This window comes from Dufourea novaeangliae, unplaced genomic scaffold, assembly GCF_001272555.1.
Source record: "Dufourea novaeangliae isolate 0120121106 unplaced genomic scaffold, ASM127255v1 scaffold172, whole genome shotgun sequence".
In the NCBI taxonomy this organism is placed as follows: domain Eukaryota; kingdom Metazoa; phylum Arthropoda; class Insecta; order Hymenoptera; family Halictidae; genus Dufourea; species Dufourea novaeangliae.
Genome location: NW_015374058.1, coordinates 1,807,157 through 1,832,902, shown reverse-complemented (window position 1 = coordinate 1,832,902; position 25,746 = coordinate 1,807,157). Strand labels below are relative to the sequence as shown.

Genomic DNA, 25,746 nt, shown 5'->3' with positions numbered 1-25,746 from the left:
TGTAACTATTAAAGTCGAATTTCAAATGGTAGTAATTTCAATTTTCAATACATATTAGGCACATGAAAGATAGATTTTTAATATCTATACCTTCTTATAGCGTGTATACTTACTTTTGACTATCACTGTATACTTGGCCGAGCATCATGTATTTCGATGCGCGCGCCGATAATGCACAGCGATGCGTGGCACTCTGGCAATTATAAGTCTCGTTACGCGGCCGCAAACTGTTACCCGCGTAACAGAACCGCGGCGAAGTCAGGACAACGAATTTAACGGCGTAGAGCTGCGGCAAACGCGACTTGGCAAATTAATAATGTCGCGGTCGCCTTGTAACGAACGCTTTCAACGCTGCTTCGCGAAGCCTCGTTACAAATTAATGATTTATGTATCTATTTGGTATATTGCGACGTAGGTGCAAGGAATTTGGGGTTTGTGCTCGAGATATTTTGGCGCAGGTATATTCTACCGAATGTGTATCCCTATAACCCTTTCATTCCCACTGTTGACATATGGATACGTGTTCTAAATTACGAAATAAAATATTATAATACATTGGACTCTAACTACATTGCCACTAAACATATTGCCATGTGAGGCACTTCCCCCTTACATGTACTTTCGACCACACAAATTCGTCCCCCCACTACGTTACGTACGCCGGCGCACCAGCACGAATCAGCTTTTGCGCAGGCGCTGAGGCCGAAGCTATGATGATAAAAGTTAGCATGGAGGGGGCTCTGAACTCATTGCCATTTTACTTCCCTACAGCCCCGACCATGGCAATATAGATAGAGTCCACAGGATCTATCCGCTTTGGTTCATACTTTTGTATGCAATTCGACGTCACGAAAATGGCCGTAAGTCAGTTCATTTTAATAATGTAATAAGAAAAAGAACACTCTTTTTGTTTTTAAATGAAAATGGCCCGTACACCGAGGGTAAAAAGTTGTGGAGGTTTATGGCTTAATTTACAAAAATTGTATTTAGAGAAAGGAAATGAAAACCTAATTAAGTTTCATTAAACCTTAACTCTAGAAACCCTCGTGACAGATAAAATTTAGTTTTCATTGATTTTAATTGTTAGTGAAATCATCTGACACGATAAATCAAAACATTCACGGTTCATCCGTGAATTTACCTCCCTTTGCCGCCCTTCTTTCTTATTTTCTTTTATTTTCAAAGTTTTACAAATGGATTAAACGCTACACGCTCGAACCACGGGACTAATATAGTTCTTATTTGCTCGCGATAATTACTGTTTCACCGTCGAACGATGCCCGGAACGGTTGAATTAGATCGGCGAAAGATAAATCAACGGCAGGCACGATCAATTCACGACCGAGCATTTCGATAAATTGTCGGACAGCCGCGTGGGATATTCCTGAAATTGCTTTGACACGTTTCCTATAATTTGCCCGGAGCCCCCCCCCTTCTATTCCTGTGTACGCTTCGAATCGATAAATTAATCGATAGATAATACACCGGGACAGACGTAACGCGTGCCTGCACCGCTGTTATTCGTCAACTCTATTCGTTGTTCCTGGTCGGTAACTCATCTATGTTAATTCCCTGTCAACTTTCCGTGATTACCGTCTTTGTGCAAGTATGTTTACCGATGACATTTAATTTCGAAATTGCACGACGATTCTTTAACGGCACACATGAAGGAAATTACTCCGGGATCTATCGTGAACGTCTGTTTTAATTTACAGTGATCACGTTTGTCTCGATTCGAATGGATATTAATAGCAATCCTTTTAATGTAAAAGTTCTGTGCTTTTTTTGCATTTCTTTTTAACATAATGTGAACTGTACGTGGTATTTAGGAATTTTGTTTCGAGTTGAGTGGATATTAACAGTAATTCTTCTAACCTAATATTATTTAAGCATTGGTTAAATATGAATATGTTTATTCGATGCATATATAATCAATTATTATGTGCTCAAATTTTTGTTGGATTTTTTTTTAAAAGAAACGACGTTCAAGTTTTGTTCTTAAATGGACAAAACTATAAAAAAGTGAAACGTTTGTATATAATACTTACAGACTACTTTTACATTTTAGAAATTTCAAACTTCAAGATGTTTGTTCTTATCATCGATCATGCCATAAACTTCGACTTTGCTTTGTATGTAATAATACAGGAACTAAATTTCATTTATCGGAAATGAACTTAATAAATATATAAGTTTTCATCATCACTAGTATTCAAATAAATTCTCAACAAATACAGACAAGTTTTATATAATCCCAAATTTTGATAGAATACGTTTCGAACAATTCCATATACATAATGAATTAACATTAAATAAGGAATTTATTAAACATTGTTAGAGTCTACAACCCATTATTATACACCTCAATTTTATTATATAGTATCCATAGTGAAAACACGATGTTCTAATTTCTAAAGACAACAATTAGTTTCATCCTCTTCCTCACGAAACATCCAATAATTCTCCAGCGTCCACTAATAAAGTCCCTACAATTTCACCTTCGTACCCCTTAGTAAGCGATGCTTAATCTTTCCGAAACGAAGCGTGCGCGCGCAATTTCCATCGGGAGGAAAAAGTGGATCAACAACCCAGAAACCGTGCAATCAAGTGGCCGACCATTTTTCTCGTTCGATGATATCATAGAAGCGCCGTATTATACTCGACAGAAAGATCAAATGCTGACCCGACCGGTGATCTACATGTCGCCATAGAACCTGTTGGCATGTCCCCCCTCCCCGTCCATTTCCTTCTTCGTTCGCTTAACCAGGATCACATCATCGCGAATACGTTTCCCCCTAGAACGGAAACACGGTCACGATGACGACGAGGCGATATTGAAAATGCAGATGAAGTCACGCGTCAATTTCGCGTTGCGTTAAACGTCCTACTTTCCTGCGGGGTTTATTTAGATTTATGGCCAGTGCACCGACTCGTTGGACCTTTAAACTGGACGCAGTTTTGCTGGGCAGTCCTTCGTGTGGACGCTTTGCGACGAGTCGTCGTCGTGTTTCCGACGATGAAAAGATTCTTCATTCGGCTTTATCGTTTGGTATAACTAGTCTGCGGATTTAATGCATTTACAGTGTACATAATTGAGTGGCTCAGTGAAAAAGGGATACATGCCACATCTACGTCGGTTTTTAGTCTTTTGAGCCATGCTAAACCTTCCGTTTCGGTAGTTTCGTATTTCTGTTATTTAAACACAATTTATCATAAAAGACATTATTGTGTATTTAAGTCGAAATACCATGTACTTGGTGTATCGATAAGTAATCCATTATATTTAGTTAAATTCAAGTTTTTTTTCTAGTTTTAGTATAAGTTTTAAAAATATTGTATACGATTTCCTCGATTCGGAGTATGTAACTATATATTGTAGGTAATGAATGGCAAGGAAATTTGTCGTTTTCCTCGTGGAACATCCATTAGACTTTTATATAAATAAATTTAAACATCAGTGTACATATGTGAAACTTGTACGGCACGTATCCGAGAGATTTGAAAGATCCATATTTTTGTTCGTAAATTACGAAACGATTCCAACGTGAGATGTGATAGCTTTGCTTTTACTTCGTCGAAGCGTGACAAATGTTCTCCCGGCGGCGTGTTTCGTCCTTCGTGTATTTGTTACGACGGTAAAGCGACCGCACTTGGGAAAGTTTTGTCCACGCATGGATTGGACCACGTTTTATCCTCGTGATCGATAGCGCGGCATCGTTCGTTCAGATGGAAGTATTTCTGCGAGACCAGTGAAAAATTCAGTAATCCATTGCAGGTAGTTGTACAGGTGATCGGTCCTTATGCAGCGGAGATAATTGTACTATGAAAACGTGTTGCGAACTTGCGTAATTATCACTTAGTTTCGAGCTCGGAAATGCTCACGGTTGTAATGGCTTGTTATGTGCATCCGGAATTTCTATTAATGAATTTAATTTCGAGATTCTTTGTTCGTTGTTTCGGATAGAATGTTGTAATTTACTAAATGCAAAATATGAAACATAATGTAGAATGGCAATGAAATGAACGTATTCGTGTCACATTATTAAGTAATTATTTTTTTTATTAGAAATATATTATGTTGGTTGAGAATGAAGTTTTAAAAATGTTTTAGAAAGAAAAAAAAGTGTTTGCCCCCAGAGAGATTTGAACTCTCGACCCCTGGTTTACAAGACCAGTGCTCTAACCCCTGAGCTATGGAGGCTCACGATTTTCCTCTTCCTTGAGACCATTAAAGAGGCTGGGTTATATTATCTTCAATCGAATTTGATGCGTCATGTCACAAATCTTTGAATATTTATAGGAGGTTTATTCATGTAAATATATGGTTTTTCAAATTCAGTTGTTTAGTGAGGATACAATAAGAACAACTATTTTTAGACATGGAACTTCTTATTTTTGCTTCAACGGTGTAAAATAAAAAACAATTTTAAATAAAGAATTCATATTAACTCAGAATACATCACATAACTCAATACTACGTAGTTACTTTTATTTTAAGTTACGATAGTACTAGTCTCGTTTGTTAAATAATATTTAAGATTTTCCAGCAAAATTACCTCGTGAATAAACAATTATTTACCCACGAATATCATATTTTTATTGAATCTGCTAAGTGATTATAAATTTATAAAAATGTTTGACTAAATATAATTAGTATCGTAAAATTTTTGATGTGGCCGCGAAAATATTTTGTTTCCTTCATTGTTTCGAAATTTTTCGTTCAAAATAATAGAAATCGGTTTTGAATAATTTATTTGTATAGGTATAATATTAACAGAATAGAGTTGTTTTATTTACGGATCTCTCAAATTTTTATGCGAGTACAATTACTGAAATGTTTATTTGTTGATTAGTACACGGAAGATTAACTTCAGAATTTAATGTCGCACCGCGAACGCACGAACAATTTGTCACAATTAATTCATAAGTTGAATCGATGGCAATTCTGCTTGGCAAATTGTACATCGATCTTGTTAGCGATTACCTAATTACGTTATTACACAGTTGTCGTGTCTGATTTATTATGCATACACTACGCGTCACCCGTGAAGTCCTCTGCTCGATCTTTTTGTGATTTCGATTTCTTGCGAGTGATGGAAGTCAATTACGATCTGTAAATTTCTCAAATAAATATTTGATCGACTTTAATTATCTGAATTGCAAATTACCCAAACTGTTACACAAATTAGTAAAATGTCATGTATAGTGTATCTTCTGAGATTCTTCATAATTTTCATTGTAATATACGGGGTGGTTGGTAACTGGTGGTACAACTGGAAAGGGGGTGATTCTACAAAAAAAAATAAATCGAAAATGCAGAATAAAATTTGAATGAGGTTTTGTTTTCGTGAGAATCGACTTTCAAAATTAATCTGAAACGCGTGTTTATTATGGTAGTAAGTAGAAACGGAATACAATGAACAGACACGATAGCCAAGTCCTATTCAATTGCATGTGTATCCAGCAGATTTTCAAAGTCGTTTCACTCGAAAACCAAGTTTCATACGAACAAATTTTATTCTATATTTTCGATTTATTTTTTATGTAAAACCACCCCGTTTCTGGTTGTACCATCAGTTATCGATCACACTGTTTAAATGAAGAACTTCGTTAATATATCGATTTGTATATTTTCAACAACCTGTTTATGTTACCAACGTGACAGAAATTCTTGCGGATTTCCATAACTAAATTATTCGCTTGTTTCGGCCAAACCATTTAAGGAATCTATCCTGAGATAGGGACTTGGACGATATGGGGAGAAATGAATGTTGAACTGCCACTTTTAGAAAATAGAAACCTTTACTGTTAACTTTTCTGGACATTTAACAAGCATGGCAGTATGGCAAAGTGAGTTGTATTAATATCATTTTTATGTAATATCACGTTTTCTTCATGTAGATCAGGTGTCCTAATACGTATTCGTATTAATTTTTAGGATACTGTTATTAATTTTCGAAAGTAAAATATAGTTATATACATAGAATAGATACAAAAATAAATTTGAAAACTATTTCCATTAACAAAATTTATCCAATTAATCGTCTAGTTCTTTGCATCAAAACAGGTAATTCATTAAATAAATTCTGTAAAATAATTCATTTTTGTACTAATAATCTTCAATTTTGTGAAACCGTAGTCTCGATTCATAAATAAATATCGATGTTCTAAAAATTACACGGACTAAAAGGAGGATGCATTAATGCACAACTAGAACACTTGAACAAACTATTATAACTCACAGATATTAACAAATACATGATACTAATATTTTATTTCGTAATTTAGCATAAGTAGCCATCTGACAACAGTGGAAATTAAAGGCTTAAAACGTCACGTCCTAACGCACGTGTACGTGAAATACACATATGTTTTTCATACACGTTCAGAGCCATAATCTCTAGTATACGTATACGTGCAACGATTCACAGAATGTGGTAGCACACAGGAGAATACTGTTCCTCGTGGTGTCTTCCAGTAGCAGGGTGGTGGACAACCATTTTGTCCGCCGTTGTGGACAGTCGAAATGAACACTGCCGAAGAACCGGGGGAGAAGGCAGTACCGTTCCGGTTTACGGGTGGGGGGGTAGATCGTGCTGCCCGGAAGGAAAAATGGGAACGGACGGATCTGTGGAGTGCCATAGCCTCGGAAGCCAAATGTTTGCGGACAAATCGTCGTCGTTTCGGACGGGGGAAAATCAACAAACCGTGCCCGGCTTGGTTCTAATCCGGCGAACGATGGAAAACGTTTCGCGCCGTTCCCTACCCCTCCCCTCTATCCCTCTGACACACTCCCCACGGCGAAACACTGGTTTCGCGAACATTGTCTGGATAGGTCCAAGGACACGATGTGTGCTCAATACACCCCCGCTGCGGTTTTATCGTGCAGTAGGGATTTCGACTGGCTGGACGGGAAACTAGGATTTCAGATGGTTTTGATTAGATGCTTGCGTTTGTCCGTCGATCGGGGTTGAAAAATCTTTATTTAGTGCAGTTGGGTGTGTAGTGCAACCTTGTGCACTATTAAAAATTCATTGCCATCCCTTGAATTAAATAGAATCAATATGGAAGTCGAGCTGAGAAAATATGTTAAATATCGATGTGAAATTGAATTCACAAATTAGTGCAATAGAAAGCATAATTACAAAGTAAACTTCAATTCTGGACCAATTGGATCTCCACGGTGTACGGGGTTAATCTTGGTATTAACTTCAAGGGGATATGTAGTCGTTTCCTGTAAAAAGATAATTTGTTTGGATCACTGCCAAACAATTTTGACTTCACAGAGTTAAACTTACTTGTAGTGCGTTTTACTGCATATACATGGAGTGTATAAAATTATAAAGGTATGTAGATCTAAAGGAAGTACGGATATTTATTAAATTTTACTTATTTTGTGAAGGTGGAAAAACGTTACTAATGGTTTAAATTGCAGTGTTCCAAGGATCAGTAAAATCTTATGGGGGTGTTCTTTCGAAGCTTTTAAAGGTTTCGTAAAAATGTCTAGAAAAATCTAAATTTGCATAAATATCCGCCATTTGACGATTACTTAACCCGCTGATAGTAGAACGTTGTTTACTGTCGTGCTTAGTGCATTATTTATTATTATATGTGTTTTGTTTGGAACGGACCACTCTCCTACATTGAATTATTAATTAACCTGTAAAGTAAGTTCTGGACGAGTTTAGTAAAATAGAAAGTTTGTAGGGAAGACTGACACGCGAGACAACAGTGACACGCTTCGCCTCGAATATTTTACCTTATCGTTATTTATCTAATCGCTTGTTACGTCCAACGGAACATTATCACACTACGTGTTACTGAATCGTGTTTCGACAGCGTGTTTTATTCTTTTTCCTGAAATAATAGGTTGCCGTGAATTGAATGGCCATTTGAACGCGTTCAGTTTACTGTTCCACATACACGTGGACATTTTACATACATTATTGGAATGTAAATGAAAACAAAATTGTACTTTTCATTCCAATTTGAAGATTTACAAATTAATAGTAATAAAAATAAAAATTAAAGTTAATTAATACAAAAAATAATAACACTTTGTTTTCTAAAAAAAAAATGACAGTGTCTATATATATATATAAAAAAATAAATAGGTAAATATATAAATATAACCATCAATCTAAAGAATAATGTTAAATAAATAATTACTTTATTTATACATACTCTTCCGCTGAATCAATTTACAAAAAAATAAATCTGTATTACTTGAAAAATGTTAAATATGTTGCATACCCATTCCAATAAAAATAATACATAAAAATAAATTAAATTTCCTCGGTGGTCGATCGATGTTTTTTTTCTTCAACTTCCCTTTGGAGGTTACGTTCATCTCATCTATTCTCCGAGTCTTCCAACCTGCAAAGCCAAATTTTGTCCAATGCATGTTATAAAGTTCGATGTAAGATTTGTTTATAAACAACTTGCGTGCACATTGGCAACAACATAGACATACAACTTATGTTGCAAGACACTTGTTTTATCATTTTGTCAGCAGGCGTTGCCACAAAACCCAAGTCAAATCCAGAAACAGATGGCTATGGTCTGTTAGACAACTTTTGTCATTATTTACTAGCAGTTAAACATGTACATAACTGGTTATCAGGACTATGACCTCACCTGGCCAATCCTTTACTACCTCGAACTGTGCTGTAGTGACGGACGTGGATCGAAATAGTTAGTTGAAAGAAAATCCTTTTTTTCTTGTCATTTCACCGCACGTAATTCAATTCGTTTTGCCGGACATTTTGGAATCCGTATTAAGTGGTTTACCGAGGATCCGTGGTCAGGTCGTTTTTCACCGTGGACGTTGAGGATTCTCGGGCTTGGGTGGCTACAGCTTCGTTAGACTAATATCAGGCGGACGAGGGACGAGCGGAATCTTTCGTTTTCGACGGTCTGGAACGGCGAAACCAACGTGAATTTCACTTTAATTTCCGACCACGTATCAGAGACCGCGGCATCCGAGTCGCTGGCAAAACTGGACCGAACACCCTGGATTCTCTGAGGACTGCGTTACATACTTTGTATTAAATTAACCCTAACAGTTCCAGAATTTCCGTAGTTCCTCACTCCATAAACCGTGTCTGGTTCAAAGCTTTTGCCCCTTTGATATTAGTGGACGTGTATGAATGTTCTGCATATCATAAAAGGACTTTTTAAATCATTTCTTTTGTTAATACATTCACTACTAGAGTTTTCACTATTGAGACAGTATGACGAGAAAATAGATTTGTTTCAGTTTTTTGTATTTCTGTACTTTATGAAATGTAAGGGGAAAAACAAGGAACTTTAGTCCACTACTGTTTTAAACTAGTATATCAAATTTTTAACGGTATCTGGACATTTATTCTTTATGATTCGATAGTTCTGTGTCCCAGTTATTTATAACAAAATGCACTATGCATCGCAAAATCACTAAAAATGGACATTTCCTGTTTCTTCCTTTACTCTTTAAGTATTAAAATATTGTTTCTTGTGGTACCTTCTCTCATTTTCTGTTCTCTGTACCGTGGTTTATATTCCTTGCTACGTTAGTTGGACGGCAACGAAATGAACATTATTATATGTAGCGGTGATGTTAATATTTGTAAATTTTGCCAGTGCTATTTAAACCGTAAATAACCCTGGTTTCACCCGCCTTTTATACGGTAGTGTACGTATCACGAAATTACGAGAACTTCATAATTCTCGGTATAATCTCTGAAATGAAATTGTAGTATTAAATAATTCAATGAAAAGGAGAATATTGCGGCATTATTTCAATTCATATGTTATTAATAACATGTCCATTAAGAATGTCGATAATCGTTAACCGAGCTGCAGCTTTATGCAATAACGTGAAAATAAAACCTTTAATCTCGATTATGGAAATTCTTGTATCACATTGCATTCAATGTATTCCTTAATTACTGAAACAAATTTATTGGAGATTCAATGAAAAAGAAATCATGCAACTCTTTAATTTTGTAAACTTATAATATTCAAAAATTAACAAAAACTTTTCCGAGTCAACGTACCGTAGAAGATCAAAACCAAAAATAGAAGATAGTAAAAAAGTGATTTTTGTATTTATCAGTGGAACATAAAGTGGTGGAACGTAAGGCGTTGGTGAATTCTCCTTGACGTAGCAAGACGGCGGATATATCGTTCCTTGTTAAATTTACAAGATGGTAATAACGTCAGCGGCCCCCTGTGTTCGGCCTGAACCGAACAACGTATATCGAAATTCTCTATAATTTCTGGCACGTATCGGCGTATGTAAGATGCCTTTGTATCGCCGAGCAAACGCGAGCCCGGACGAGAACCTTTCAATAATGCGGAACCATTTTCCGTCCAAAGTGACTCGAAATTTGATGTTCATTGATTTTATTACGCGAATTCATCGATTTCTTTTCTTATTACTCACTTATTTAATCTTCCTTTGTGGTTTCGAACGTAAACGGTAAGTCCTTTTCGAAAGAATTTTTTGTTACATATATTGTGGTTGGAAATGACCATACAAAAAGGTAAATTTCCATAAACGTCCCCAGTTTAGTAATAAGTATCATGTATTCATATGAATATTGTATATCCTTCTATTCCAAATTATCTCCGTAAAAAAGAGTTCAATTAAAATATAAAAATCATATAAATTACTTACGTTTCTGATAGTAGTCGATCAATTGTAAACTCAGTTATTACTTTGAACTGAAATGTTGTAGAAGAGACTGAAAAATTTGTTGCTAAATATTTTTAAAATTTATTTGCACATTAATATTTTTAACGCGTGTCGAGTCAAACATTTGAAAACATCGATTAACGTAATCGGTGTTCACGTAATAGACGAAGATTTCTGGATTAAAATGAAATTTTAACGAACGGTCCACCGCAACTATCTGAATTTTTATTATTTTTTTAATGCATAATTTCAGTTTAAACGGTTACTTTATCGCGAGGCGTATCCGTGTGATGGTATCATCAAAAGCACGAGAAGCCTCGGTCGTGAAAAAAATTTGCCTCCAGAGAGATTTGAACTCTCGACCCCTGGTTTACAAGACCAGTGCTCTAACCCCTGAGCTATGGAGGCTGTTGAGATTTTTTTTTCCTTTTCCACGTCCGGATGTACCCAGGCACTTGGAAACTCGTCTGCATGACACTATGCTTTCTTTTTTCGACAAAAACTCGCATCAGAAAACTTTTTCTTTATAAAAGTTGAATTGTTTTCAATTAAATATTCTGATTCGCAAACAATCCAAAATCATTTCTGACGATCGGAATTGATTTAATTTAATTGAATAAAAGCTTTTCTGGATAATTTTACTGACGATTTTCTTAAAAATTATTATTTAGGCGATATTATAATTTCAGTCGATAACAATATCAATATTTTCATTAAATATCTCCTGTTAAACACCAACGTTTGAACAGTATTATATTTGAATAACTGAATGCTAGTTTTATAATATATTTAATTTGAATTATATTTAGGACATTCGAATAACGTTTTCTTGTAGTTACTGTTAATATATATATATATATATTTTTTAAAAGTATTTGCACTGCGGATTGTCTGATTTTTTTCTGTGCCGACCTTATTAAATCAATCCTTTTTATTGTTCAACTTGGGGGAAAAAAGGTTCGAAGTAAGTGGATTATTCTTTTGCCGACTCTTAAAACGTAATGAAAGGAACCTCTTATGCAAAATAACCCGTTACCCCAACTCACTGTCACGAATAAGAAATGGCGGATAGGAATTTCCATACTTTCTGTTGATGTTCCGTGCTGATGCAGAGACTTCAGTTATTTCGATTCAGTTCTGTAACTTTTATATACTGGGGTCCCAACGAAACTTTAGAAAGATTAATAATCTCCTCCATTCGCATTCACAATTTTCTACTTTCTATAGTATAAAATACAATCTCTGTTCTTGATCCATTTCAATCTAGAATACCAACGTAAATGCGACAGCCGTTATTTTCCTATACACCTAACAGCTTTAAAAATTGTCTAATCTTTAGTAGAAATTATAATAAAATTTTAGATATTTTGCATTTTTCCAAATCAACAAAGCGTTAACCCTACACAATGTTTTTAAAACATCTGTTTATTGATTACACCATATAACACAGTTTTCAATAACAATGAAGTAGGTACATCTGTTTGTCGTACGATCTAATCCTACACACTGTGGGAATCGTGAATCGTGAAGGATCTAAAAATGATCTAACTTTGATTAGGAATTACAATAAAATTGTAGATAATTTGCATTTTTCGGAACTAATACAGCGGTACCATATAAACGGACGAAATCGTGTTTCCCATGAATTGTTTATTCTCATTAGGAAGTAGGGATCAGTGGAAACCCGGCAGAAGGGGTAGGGAAACGCTTTAATCCGCCGACTATCGCGGTTGTACCAATTTTCTCTGTGGCATTGGTTCGCGAAAGCGGTCGTGGCACCGCAGCCCCGTCCGATATCGTCGAGAAATTACGCGCGAAACGGTTCTTCCCCTCCGCTCGGGAAAATTCCCGCCGCTAATCGGCGATCGTCAGCTCCTCCCGTACGGGTCGGTCCAGTTTCTTCCGCGTCGACGAATCAGACGGCCAAGGTACAGGCTCTTAAAAGTTAATTGTAACGATACTTGGAAAAATCGACCGCAGATGTTTCGAATGGGAACTTTCCTTCCCGAAGTCGGTGGATACGAAAGTTTCCAGCAGTTACACCGGAAATGATACGAGTTCGGTGAAAGTTCTCCGCCGAATTGCTGGTAGTTGAACGCAAATCGCGAAAAAGGGGGATCGACAATATGGCGGATGGGATAATCGCGCGGAAGGAACGAATGTGACCGTTTCGTCGCAAACACGCGTGTATCGATATTCGATGCTTTGGCTGCTTTAACCTCACGAACGACGAACGTGGGTCATTTGGGACCCAGACTATGGTTCGGCATGTAGATTATTTTTATTTTCCATTATAACGGATATTCTCAAATTTCGATCAATATTGGAAGAAATGTTTGCACAACGAGTTCGGTTGAAAACTAAGGTAAACTTTCCTCGCGTTGGTAACTAACTGACAGAAAATCGCTTAATTATTCGAAAGTGCCTACGGTAATATCTAATACGTAACATTCAGTTACAGTGATCTCCGAAATGTTCCTAGTTCATTATTTATAAGTTCCAGTTCATTTAAATTCTTTAAATAACTAATTACTCGACTTGTTACCGCCGCGATTCTAGTTTAAATTCATTTAACTGCTGGACTAGGGACAATTACATCAACTGCAATGCATTAATTATCCATAGTTATCTTACTTAAATAGTATGAATTTTTAAACAAAATGAATCACTTCATCCAATCACCATTTCACATTCTCATTTTTTATTTAGAACCTCGAAAGAGGTATCCATTTTCAGATGGATAATTTAATTAAACACAAATAACATTTTCATTCTTACTCCTGTACCATTAGTGACATGAATGTTCTATGCGCCTACTAGATGCATAGGTAGTTATTACCAGAGTGCGAATATTTTTGTAAATATAGAATTTTATGGGTCAATTCTGCAAAACTGGACGCAAAGAAAAATTTATTTACTCTGGTAACGATTCTACTAGGTTCGAAAGAAAAAGAACATACTATATCTTAGACCATCGAATATTCTATAAACCCATAAAAGCCATCCATCCATGAGTGTTCGAAGGCTCCTTGGCACTGAACATTAAATATTTTATAAACTAATGGCCATATGCAGCTAAAATAAATATAATTGACTTCAGAATTCCAAGCTCTATCAATATGCTAAACCCCATTAAAAAGTTATTATTACACCTGGTGTCCTATCCTTGTCAGTGCCGAGAAGCCTTCGACCATTCATCGATGATTTACTGTACTCCTTGTTACGAGCTTCTAATAAGTAATTCTAAAGTGAAATATCAATACAAACAAAACAGTATTGCACTTTGACTCGAAGAAAACGAATAATATTTATGTTTATTCAATCCATTTTGATATCTTCACCACGAGTCTGACATAATGTTACAAGGCAAGGGGTTGATTCTAGGGTAAATTAAATGGCCGACTTGATATACCTTCCGGTACAATGTATTTACCCCATTAGGAGGCGTACATCGACAGACAGGGGACTGATATCTGTCGTACAACGTGGCGGATGACGATAACAGTGTGGATTAATTGCACGGTCAAGCGTGTTTACTGTTACACGCGTAACAAGCTTGTTCCAGAACCACACGGACCAGAGGGGTTACATAATTGCGAATCATTGACGGGGCTGTAACGGTACGACGGACCCGTCTACCGTGTGTTTCCGATCCAGGAAATGAAAATCCTCGGGAATAATCGATCTGACGGAGAGTTCTCGATTTTGTTTGCGTAAGACTCGCCGCACCGATCTTCCTCGTTCACTCGGCTCGAACGATTTTCTTCATTAACGCGTTGCGTAAGAAATTAATCGGTTAGGAAAGTCGTAAGTAAAATGTGGGATTGTTCGACGATTTTGAAACTATTATTCGTTGTACAATAAAGTATTGTTTTCGTACTGTGGAAACTCGATGACCATAACGTACTTTTGAACGAAAGCTTTTTAATCGACGTAAGGTAATTTCATTGTTTTGGGATTAATGATTTTAAGTCCCTGTCTTGACAAGTGGTGACTACAGAAATTTAGGCAAATTTAGAATTTCCGATGTCAAGATCTAGAAAGTTAAATGGAGCAGAATATTGAGTTCTGTGCTAGAAGCTTTACTAAGTTAATAATAACATATAAATAATATTAAAATCATCGATTATTTTGAGTAAAACGATATGCAAACGTTGATTCCCTTATATTTTCTCTCCCTAGACAGTTATTGCTTAAATGTTAATAACTTGAAACTTTCATCTTCCCCATTTATACTATGCTACTTTCATAACAATTTAAAACTAAGAAATTGGTTAATTCCATTTGAATATTTTCAAAAGGTTGTCATGATTATCGATCTGACAGAAATAAATATACGTTCATCGTCGGTAGTTCTAGTGTTAAGACCTTTATCACTTTCGTAAAAAAAAATGAATTTTAACTGTCATGTGTCCCACACAAAACTATACCACATTTACATTATGGTTATGCAACCAGTAAGAAATCCCAAATTTTTTAGTTCTGTCGATTTTCTTCCAAAGTAGCAATATACATTTAAATATCACAATAGGTAAAAAATATATTCTCATCTTCTTTCACCTGTATACTCTTGAATCATTAATCAGAACTTTTTCCAAGTATTTTAAATTCTCATTTGTAAGCTGTAACGCGAAAAACAACAAGGGAAAACAAATACAAGACAGCGTACAGCCGGTAATCGCAGGGAATAGGCGTTAATTCGCGTATCGATCGTTTCGTCGCGATAATCCGTGATTGCTCTACAAATCGTTTCCTTGGAGGATATTTCCCGGGCCGGGGAATTCGACGAGGTGAATTATGCGCGGTGGATCCCTTTCACGGTATTTTTGCCTCATTTCCGTGATCCGTCGAACCCCCTGACCCCTGGTCCCGCTCGTGTCTCATGATTAATGGACGCTGGGATAGGGTAGCAAAGTTCCACGAGCGAGGGCGACCAGTGGTGACTCGAAAAATGCGGCAAATAACCCCATCCCTGGTATCACGGTCAGATAGCCCGGAGGGGGGTTGGCGAAGGAGAATCCTGGAACGCGTGAAGTCGATTATTACAGGCATTCTCTCACGGCACGCGGAAATCGATACCTAATTATCGGCCGGAGACACCGCACACGAGCTGACGCGGGAATTTCCTTGTCCACCGGCTATTTCGTGCATGTACTACCCCCATCGCCTGTTTGGATCATCGAGGGTACTGTTAGACGAGCCTCGGTGTTTTCTCGCAGCCCCATTTACGTGATACTCTGATTTATCTCGAGAATATCATATCAAAATTTGGGACGGTTTAATAAGCGTTATTCGACGTGGAATTTGGTCTTTGATATTGCTGTTGGGAGGGATCATAGGATATCCTGACAATCCTGAAATTTTCAATGTTTGTGCATTGTGGTTAAAATAAAAATGAACTACTTTCTTTCTAGGGAATATAATCTATCGTTTTCTGGAGAAATATTATTTCTCGAAATGATTACAGACATGGAATATTTGGTTTGTTTTTACTTTAATCACAGTATATGTAAGAATTGAAAATATTAGGGCCGTTTTATAGTTATGCCACGCAGTGTAGATGGGTTCCGTTCTTTTTATTTAATGCAATTTGAATTTCTAGAGAAAGATTATTTTGTAACACTGTATAGAACATTTTGGAACGTTCAGATACAATATATCATATATATGTATAAAATAAAATATGTCTATGTCAACTTGTTATTAAGAATTATCTTTATGTATGTTCTGTATGTATGTTCATAGATATGTATCTGTTGAATTATACACTTGTTGCCTAGATTATTACTCTACTAGTACTCACATTTAAAAGGTTATAAATCTTACACTTTAGAAATTGAATATGTTTGTGTTCAAATGAAAGATCATATTCGTACTTTGGATGATTTTTTAAGGAAAAAATAAGTCAACGGTATATAATTAGACATAATTCCTTTTCAAGGTGTATCCCGTTGTTATCACAGGTATACACGGATAACAATGCAGCTGAATTCAAACAAATATTCTTCCTCCTATAAAAGCATACACCGAGGAATTTTCGAATTCAGTGACACAGCCAGCCTCTGCGCACAGTTATTTGAAAACGTTCTTACGATTCCGTGTATCCTCTTATGGGAGCGGAAACGCGCGTTACAGCTCGGAACTGCGCCGTTAAAGAGCGAAATGACACGGTGTAGTTTGCCTGGTTCTCGTCGAAACAATACATTCCAGACCAGAATTATGGCTGGCGGAAATAATACTCCGGAGAATTCGTTCGGAATATACTGAGACGGTGGTAAGCCAGCTCAGCGAAGAAAGTCGATACCGTTGCGTATTAACACGACGCGGCGCATACGCGTAGATTTCGATTTCGAGAAGTCGTAGCTACTCGACTATCCCATCTACCTTGGTGTCATATGTCTCCTCGATTATCTGGATATCCGTGTATATTAGAAAATATTCGACGAACCGATCGAGTTCGTGAACGTGCTGCGAAATTCTTCAACTTGTAACTTTGTAATTTCAATGAATTTAAGCATATTACTTTGGGAACACATTTTCAAGGTGTCATACTTTCAGGAAAAGAATAAAAAAGGTCGATGTTTCACCCCTCCGAATTGGAATACCCCCTTAAACCTAAAACCTAAATCCTAAAATCTAAAATTTAGAACCTAAAACATTAAGTACTAATACCTAATAAAAAAAACAAATAAATAACCAAAATACCAAATTCAACCTACTATCTAAGTATTTATTATTAGTACAAAGTACATAATACCTAAACGGTATTATTCTGGTTTTAGGATTCAAGAAGGATTATGGAATATTAAAAAGACTAGGAATGTTAGATTAATAGGAAATAAATACCTATAGTAATATTAATACATACAATATTAATACATACTTTCAAATTCAGGAACGTGCAAAATTCTTAGTTAGTCTACGACAAGTTTTACGGGGCACCGTTATGGTGTACTCGTCGACACCAGGACCTCGTATCGATTGCAATTCGTTTGTATAATCCAAACCTAGGGCGTGCACGGAACAGCAGTTGTCGGATCCACAAAGAGAGATCGGACCGACGCTAATTGCTTTTTCTGTGTGAATGTTTCTCCGTCAAGTTTCTTGTTTCTTATCCGTCGGCTGAAAAGAATGCGGATGAGTGTTTCATCCGTTAACGCTGAAATTTTAATTAAACCGTTTTCGGTAGACGTACGCCGTCATTAGCAGGACATTTTTGGAGTGAAATGACGCGGTTCGTTCAGAATGTCCGAAATATATAAATAAAACTTCCTTCCTCGACAAATACCCTTTTCGCTTTTGTTAAACTTAGATTTATAACTGGTAGTACAGTGGATTCTAACTAGTGGGATGTTGGCTGCGTGGTACAATAATTAACTAATAAATAAAAACCTGAAAAAATCATGTAAATTGAAGCATACATATTTTCCTGAATATCTCGGAAACTAAGGCCAAGTGGCGGTAACATGTATACGGAAAAGTTGTTCAGAATGATGACCCTGACAATATATTTCAAGGTCATTGAAATCTATGAGGATTGCCCTATTCCAAATAATTATCAAAATTTTCCTTCTGAGCAACAATGCATTGACATTATTGGTTTATAATGCAATACCATTAACAGGATTGTTTATTCTTTCCACAAAACCTATGGTAATAGCATCATCCGCATAAAATCCATCAAACTGTTTCCACACAATCGTGTTTAGCAATCTCATCGAGTACAAATTCATATCCGTGAAGACGATAGATCATCGTCGAAGTAGGCTGACCAATTTACAATCCTCGGAGGGTGGCAGGAATGGGTGGAATTAATGCAATCCCGTTTTCTTTCGCGGTGAAGCCCCTCCCCCCCCCCTCTCGGTGAAATACGCGGGAAAGGTGGGTAGAAAATGGTAGTCGCGGGTGCCGCGTGACTTATGGTAGCTGTACGTATATCGTCAAGAACACCGCAGTTCCGGTGCCGTTGCCGAGCGTCGACTGTGGAATATAAACTTTAACGGATGGCTTCTTCCACGGCGCGCGGCAGAAGTGATCTAGGACCCTCTGTACCATTCTTGCAGCTTCTTCCAGCCGCGATCCTCGTCCCAGATAGAACGTTTCCACATCGCCGTCGACCATTGTTCCGGGCGGAGACGTGTTATCGCTTTCTATGCAGAAAACGGTTCAGCTGACTCGATGGCGCGACATATATGGGGGGGGGGTCACGGAATCGCGTTACTATAACTGCATGTAATGAAAATCAAGGAGACCGCTGCTTCGTCTGACGCACCCCCCCCTTCTTCTAATTTTTGCACGGTTTAGCTGGGAATTTTGGGAAATGTTTAACTTGCATGTTAAAACACTTCTTTTTCATTAATTCGGGATTAGATCAGTGTAATTAGAATTTTTGTCTGAAGGAGGCCCACCCCCTGACTTTCTCCCGTAACACTCCCCATCAGGTATATGTATGTATTTTATACAATGTTCGTGGGTTACACATAATAAAGTTACACAATTTACAATAATTATTTATATATTTATTTAACAGTAAAACTAAGAATAGAAAGATGTATTAAATATAATTTTTGAAAAAAAAAAATGCGAAAAGAAGTTGGAGTGGTCACATTTTTTTATGCTACAGAATGGAATTTTATCGGACCTGGTGTCATAGGACATTTCTTGTTCAATTTCATATTCACAATATAAATCTGTTATTATAAATAAGAAATTTTTATATGAAAGGTTGACATCATTTCACTGACCTTATAATATATAATAGTCGCATGATTTTAACGTATACAATTTTATGTTTTATTAATATGTTTGTTTGATGTTATACTGAAGCTTGACATAATATACAAAAAACAATAGTATACAAGAAATTATCTGTCAGCCTGTAGTATCCTGACTAGTTTACATAACACGAAGGATTATTATTCACGTTGTTCAAAGGAATGCTGTTGTGTGATTTGTACGTTTCTCCGCGCGTGCCACGCAATTAATCACTTCGTCCACCATTTTTTCTTTCTAGAGTAATCAACTTGCATATTGATTACTTAATTATCGTATCCAGGTAACGAAGCGCTTATCGCTTTTGTTATATTAAACTAGAGGCCTTCTTATGTAACTGCGACGGACTGTCGAGTGTAATCAAAGACAGAAAACTGACGAGTGTTGCGGCGTGAAACTGTCGGAACGTCGTTGCTGTTAATCAGTCGAATGAATAGCCTGTCAAGTTAAACAGTTTCTTTGTGTCTTAGTATTTTGTATTTGGTCCCACGCAAAAGTTTTGGTGGATTTTCTGCAGGTGATCTGATCCTCATGGCTTTGTCGAAATAAATAAACAATTATATTAATATATTATGTGTCGATGACAGTGTAACACAGTGTTGCTTATGATAAAAATTGACGTGATTGAGTGTTTTTTATTGTTTAAAAGAAAATTGAAATTGAGTTTTTGAAAAAAAAATTGAAAATGAAAACAATAAATATTAAGTTGTGACGCAAATCCCACAATATGATAAACTGTAAATTTAATTAATCTAATTTAATTATATAATTTGAATAATAATAATAATATTCTCAAAATGTGTTTACTAGAGTGAAAAGTTTTATTGAAAATTTTCATATGAATTATTATTAAATTGTAATTCGAATTATTATTGGTTTACACTTTTAGAACGAAACTCAACGAAACTTTTGCACTCACCTAATATTAAAAGACACTCTCGTCTACCTACTGTGGTAGTTATATATTAGTTTGAACGTCGATGTAATTTTTTTCTACGACTTTGACCTAAAACTGGACTATCAGTTGTATGCAAAAACAATGGTGGCTCCGCATTAAGCAAGCTCGTATTATGGCTTAGTTTTCTTCTTTCGATGTCGACTTCGTTTTTAGCCAGACTAATGACAACCAATTATAGAGACTAATAGAAAATTATAGAAATTCGCTCAATATTAATAAAAAACCCTTTTGTGAGTTCTCCTCCGCAATCTAAATTCATTTCCACGGTCGAGTGTAGATTTCTCTTTCAACCTCTGGATCAATTACTCTATAATCGACGTCTGGACGTAAAAGAGGCTGCAAGCGCTATTTATGTGAAAACGTTTTTTCTCATAAATGGCAGCAAGTTGTTTAACAGGTTTTTTTTCCACAAAAAGGATGAGCATACCATTTCATTTATTCACAAATGGCTCTTTCATCCTCATTTGCTGCTGTTGGCCTTAGCTCACTCATCTTCTCTTTGGAAAACAATATTTTTCGGCACATGGCACTTACATCTGTTTTTAGATGCACTTTTCAATTATTCCCCACCGTAATACATGCTCTTGAAAGTCTTCGGTTCTTTTTACAATTCTCTTTCGTGACCTAACTTCATTTTCATGCTCGAGACACAGTTTCGTCTTCCAGCCTTTAGACTAGTTAGCCTAAGCGCGTACCGCGAAATGTGCCCGCGTTGATACATTACTCATTTCTATACGTTGCACGTTTCACACGGCGCCGAGTAACGCCCATTCCCAATTTACATACTCACACCCCGCCGTCAAATGTGCAGTTCACCCTCTCGCGTACGTGATTCGCGGACGAACGTCTGTGTGTATACGATTCGGATCCACTGTCTGAAGTCCTCGCGTCGCGGAAATGTCGTTTCCTGTAACTCGTTCGACGGTAGAGCTGCCAGTCTGGCGAAACGAGGTTCGGGGTCACTCTTGACCCACGAAGCTATTTCTTACTTATACGTTCGAAATGAAATTGCTACCATCTTGGGACTGAAAATCTTATAACTGATTTTCTCATAATTCTTGAAAGTGTTACATTGATTTTTTATTAATTTATTAATTTTATTCATTAATTCTGGACATGTAAAGAACAGGGACCTTAATATTTGGAAATGTTGGGTTATACTTAGTATTGTTAGACATTTTGAAAATTTGATACAATTAATTTACCTGTACGTCCGAAATAACATTTTTAACATTCTGAATGTAAAAATCTTAAAGCTAATCTTCTCATAACTTTTGAAAGCAGCACTATTCAATAATTTTTGACACGAAAAGGACCTTAATATTTAGAAATTTTTTATTATCTTTAGGTGTATTAGAAGACTTTAACATTCGATAAAAATTTGCTTTACTAGGATTTCTGGATGCTACAATCTTTATGTATCGTACATTGAGATATTTGTATATTGTTTGAATAATCAATTAACTTTTTTCGTGAGTAATGACACATCAATCGAATTCGACAGATTGTATTATTTATCGATCGAATTCTGTAATTTCTCAATTTTTACATTGAGTTGACGCATAAATAATAGGAATTTCTCCATATAAGCATAAAACTTTTTATTTAAACATGAAAACAATCTATTTAGTTAGCTATACATATATTGTATTCACCATTACGTACTGTGGAACATGTCACTTCAACAATACAATGTATTTTCGGGAAATTGTGGTGAGAATAATACTAAAATATCACTGGGAATTCCCATTACATAGATAAACCCAATATAAACGAGGGAATAAACGAATTTACGTAAATAATTTAGTAAAGTCGAAATTTTCAATTGTATTTACGATCAAGCAGACGAGAAAATAGCTGTTCCAATTCGCTAATCGTTCCAGTTCGGAGTTTTATTTAAGAATAAACTCAGTTGTGTAACTCGTTTACCAGACCGTCTGATGCGTTACCAGGTTTGACAGTCTATTTTTACGAAAAATGCACGAAGGCATAAAGTCGATATCGCCGGGGCCCGTCTGGCTCGTGTTTCAAACTTTTGCCAGTCGGCTTTGGTGTCTGTAACCAATGCACACGTTGATTTATACATCCCAGATGAGTTGATCCGAATATATTTCCATCGTTCCTCGTGTTCGCGATAAATGCACGTCCGTGCGTGGGGAAATGGACATTTTAAATGTACGTGGTATAATTACACGGCTAAAATAAGATTTATACGTAGGATTGATTAAAACATTCATTTCATTTCGAATGCTTTTCAAAGTTGGATATTTCGTTTAAGAATAGTTACATTAAATATTGTCAAAAGAATTTTACAATTGTTGCGCAGTGTTATTAATAATAACGTTGATTTTCGTGTGTTACAAATATCTATTAAAGCTCAATTCTTTACTTAGAAATAGTTGCATTCAGTACAAAAATATTTTTTGGGATTCAAGAAGGATTATAGAATACCAAAATAACAAAATACAACATATATATCATCCTCATGATTTTGAAATAACGATTTAAAGGTCTGGGTGTTAAAGGATTAAACCTTATGTGATAAAAAAATTATTTAGACAGTCATACATAAAAAATTTATTATACCTTATACGACAAAAAAAGAAGTAAAATTTTCTAAACCAGTGTAATTATTGTTCACCGACGATCGAACTCCAGACGCAATCGAGGCCACGTGTTTCGAACGGTTCGCTTTATCGTGCGGTAGATTACTGTATCGGCTGATAGTTTGATTACCGATTGAATTCGCGAAGTCCTGGTGCCTTCCCGCAACCGGTTCTCTTCTGGTGCTCCTGTGGGATTGGTCACGAAGTTTCCGTTAAGTTAAGATTAGTTAAGGTAGAGGGTACGGAAGGACTTTACTGGTTTCTCTCTAACAGTGCCCATCCTGTTTTCACGTTTTCTTCTTCGTTTCGTCCCTGTGTCGTGTACGGGGCGGAAGGTACTAATTGGCAACTACGTTCCTGGGCTCCGTAGTGTCCACAATGTATTTACAAGTTTCACCGTTGGTTCCCGGATATTGGAGGACTATAAGCCGCCGTGGGGTGCGCCCGCTAAGTACTTTGACTGGTTAAATGTAACAGAACTTAAACGTGGGCACGGTTAGTGGAAAGATCCGATTATGGTCAGGCCACGAGGAAATGGCCGAAGACGCGGGGGACGTTGTGGTCACGTATTATTCTGATTTTCTGTTGTTACGAGGTACGCCTAATTCGGTTTTTACACAATGGATAAGTTCCTCAATGATCCGTGTAAAAAGACCTGCGAAAGAAAATAGCGTGTGTTCGAACACATGGAGGATTGTGTTTACAGACCACGAAGATCTCGTAAAACTAATACGATAAACCGATTAGGAATTTTCTTTGAAACGTGACTACCGACTAAGAGATAACTCGTAGTTGAAATATTGCTAGGAGGCGGAATTATTTAAATACCGTTACAAAATTGTTGTGTAAAATTAATATTGCTGTATAATTAAAAACGAGACGAACAGCCTCTATTAAGTATACGCATATATTTTCGACGAGTTGTGACGTAAAGAACGAAGTGAAGTGTGTTTGGGTAGGTACGACCTTTTTCACTGTAGCAGTCAACGTGTTAATTGACAACAATTTTGTAAAAAAGTAAGTTGGTATATTTTTAGTTAGAATTAAAATTGCGTGGAGGTTTTTATAAAGGTAAATTTATTAGATCGTATTAGATTTTTTACTCGTACCAATTTCTCGGAACATTCTACGTGAACAGGTATTAAGGTACAATGTTCAAAAAAACAATATTTCGTGAGATATCTTATATACATTTCATATAAATATACCATGAAACGTTGACTGCAAAAAGTGTTATAGTTCCCTTGCAAAAATATCCCAAACGCCACATTAAAAACGGATGTCGACACTAGTACACCCCCTTAGTATCATTATCTGTAGACAGTCGGAAGAATTTACAAAAATGAATATCGATTCGTCGAAAAAAATTGAATTCTCCGTTGGGTGCGTCTCCGACTGATCAATTCCTCGCGCTCTGATACTTTATCCATTCCTCACCGATAGCATTATTAATCCACAATATGACGACGATGTTGAGTGAAAGGTGTTGCAAGGAACCCGACACGAATTGCAATTCATAGAACTTGTCCACGGGAATGTCAGTGGATTCGCGTCTCGTGGCAAAATGGAAACCGGAAAAATATCAAGCAATTATACGTAATTTATCACGCGCGCCCGCGCGCCATTTCCAATCAGCCGATCGACCGGGCGTCGCGGATCGCACCGGAGGAGGAGGTTTCCTTTTTCTTCTTCGCGCGACCATTTAAACCGCGTTGTATCGGCCATTTAACTAAGGCATTATTAGCCCAAGGTTCCTGACTGATTATTGTTCATCAGTCGAAGGAATCACGAACGTTCCGAAAGGCTATAAAAGAGATACGGTAGACACGGCCGGTCGTCAGTGGTTCCATGGACTTCCTCGACACTTCGCGAAGTCTTGCTCGGGATCACATACAGTGAGAGAAAAAAGTACGAGTACACCTCTGATTCTAATTGACATTTGACAATGCTGTTTTCAGTAGACTACCATGTTGAAAATTATTTTCTTCTGGTTATGCCATAATAATTTAGTTTTCCATCAATAGTTCAGTAAACTAATAAGCTGAGAATTATTTTCTTCTAGTTATTTCATAATAACTTAGTTTTCCATTAATAGTTCAGTAGACTACCAAGTTGAAAATTATTTTCTTCTGGTTATTCCACAATAATTTATTTTTTTGTCAATGGTTCAGTAGACTAATAAGTTGAGAAGTATTTTCTTTTGGTTATGCCATGATAACTTTTAGTTTTCCGTCAATAGTATAGTCTGATAGATAATGTTATGAACTTATTGTTACGCTGAGGACTGAATTGTTAATCGACAGTAACTGTCACCAGTGTATGAATAATCTTTACTGTCACTGTAACCTCGCTCCGTTTGTATGTCATTTGGTAATTTATTGTATGCGTATGGTGCAGTAAATAAGTTGAAACGTTGTCAAGTTTATTCGGGAAACCGGACTGCTGTGTGACTTCTTTTTTCGTAATTCTACTTGCAGAACGTAGTGACAAAGTTCCGCAGGAAAATCCTGAGACCACCTGTATTTAATAAGGTTGGATCATTCAAGATAAGAAAGAAGAACAGTGGATCCACGAATCAATTCTGCAGTTTCTTGGTGAATATTCTTTTAAGTTATATTCATTTTTATTTTTAATTTTAGTTGCGTGCGAAAATTATATAATCGTGTACTGTTCAAAGTTCTGTTACGTTACTACACCTTGAATTAAATTCTATCGAAGTTAAAATCAAATCG

At 36.4% G+C, this 25,746-nt stretch overlaps 2 non-coding genes across 2 annotated transcripts; both read right to left on the bottom strand.

Moving 5' to 3' along the window:
- Nucleotides 1-4,128: 4,128 nt before the first annotated feature.
- On the bottom strand, nt 4,129-4,201 carry Trnat-ugu. Its single transcript has one exon. It is a non-coding gene; the product is annotated as a tRNA-Thr (tRNA).
- Nucleotides 4,202-11,013: 6,812 nt separating this feature from the next.
- Trnat-ugu lies at nt 11,014-11,086 on the bottom strand. Its single transcript has one exon. It is a non-coding gene; the product is annotated as a tRNA-Thr (tRNA).
- Between the last annotated feature and the right edge of the window lie 14,660 nt (nt 11,087-25,746).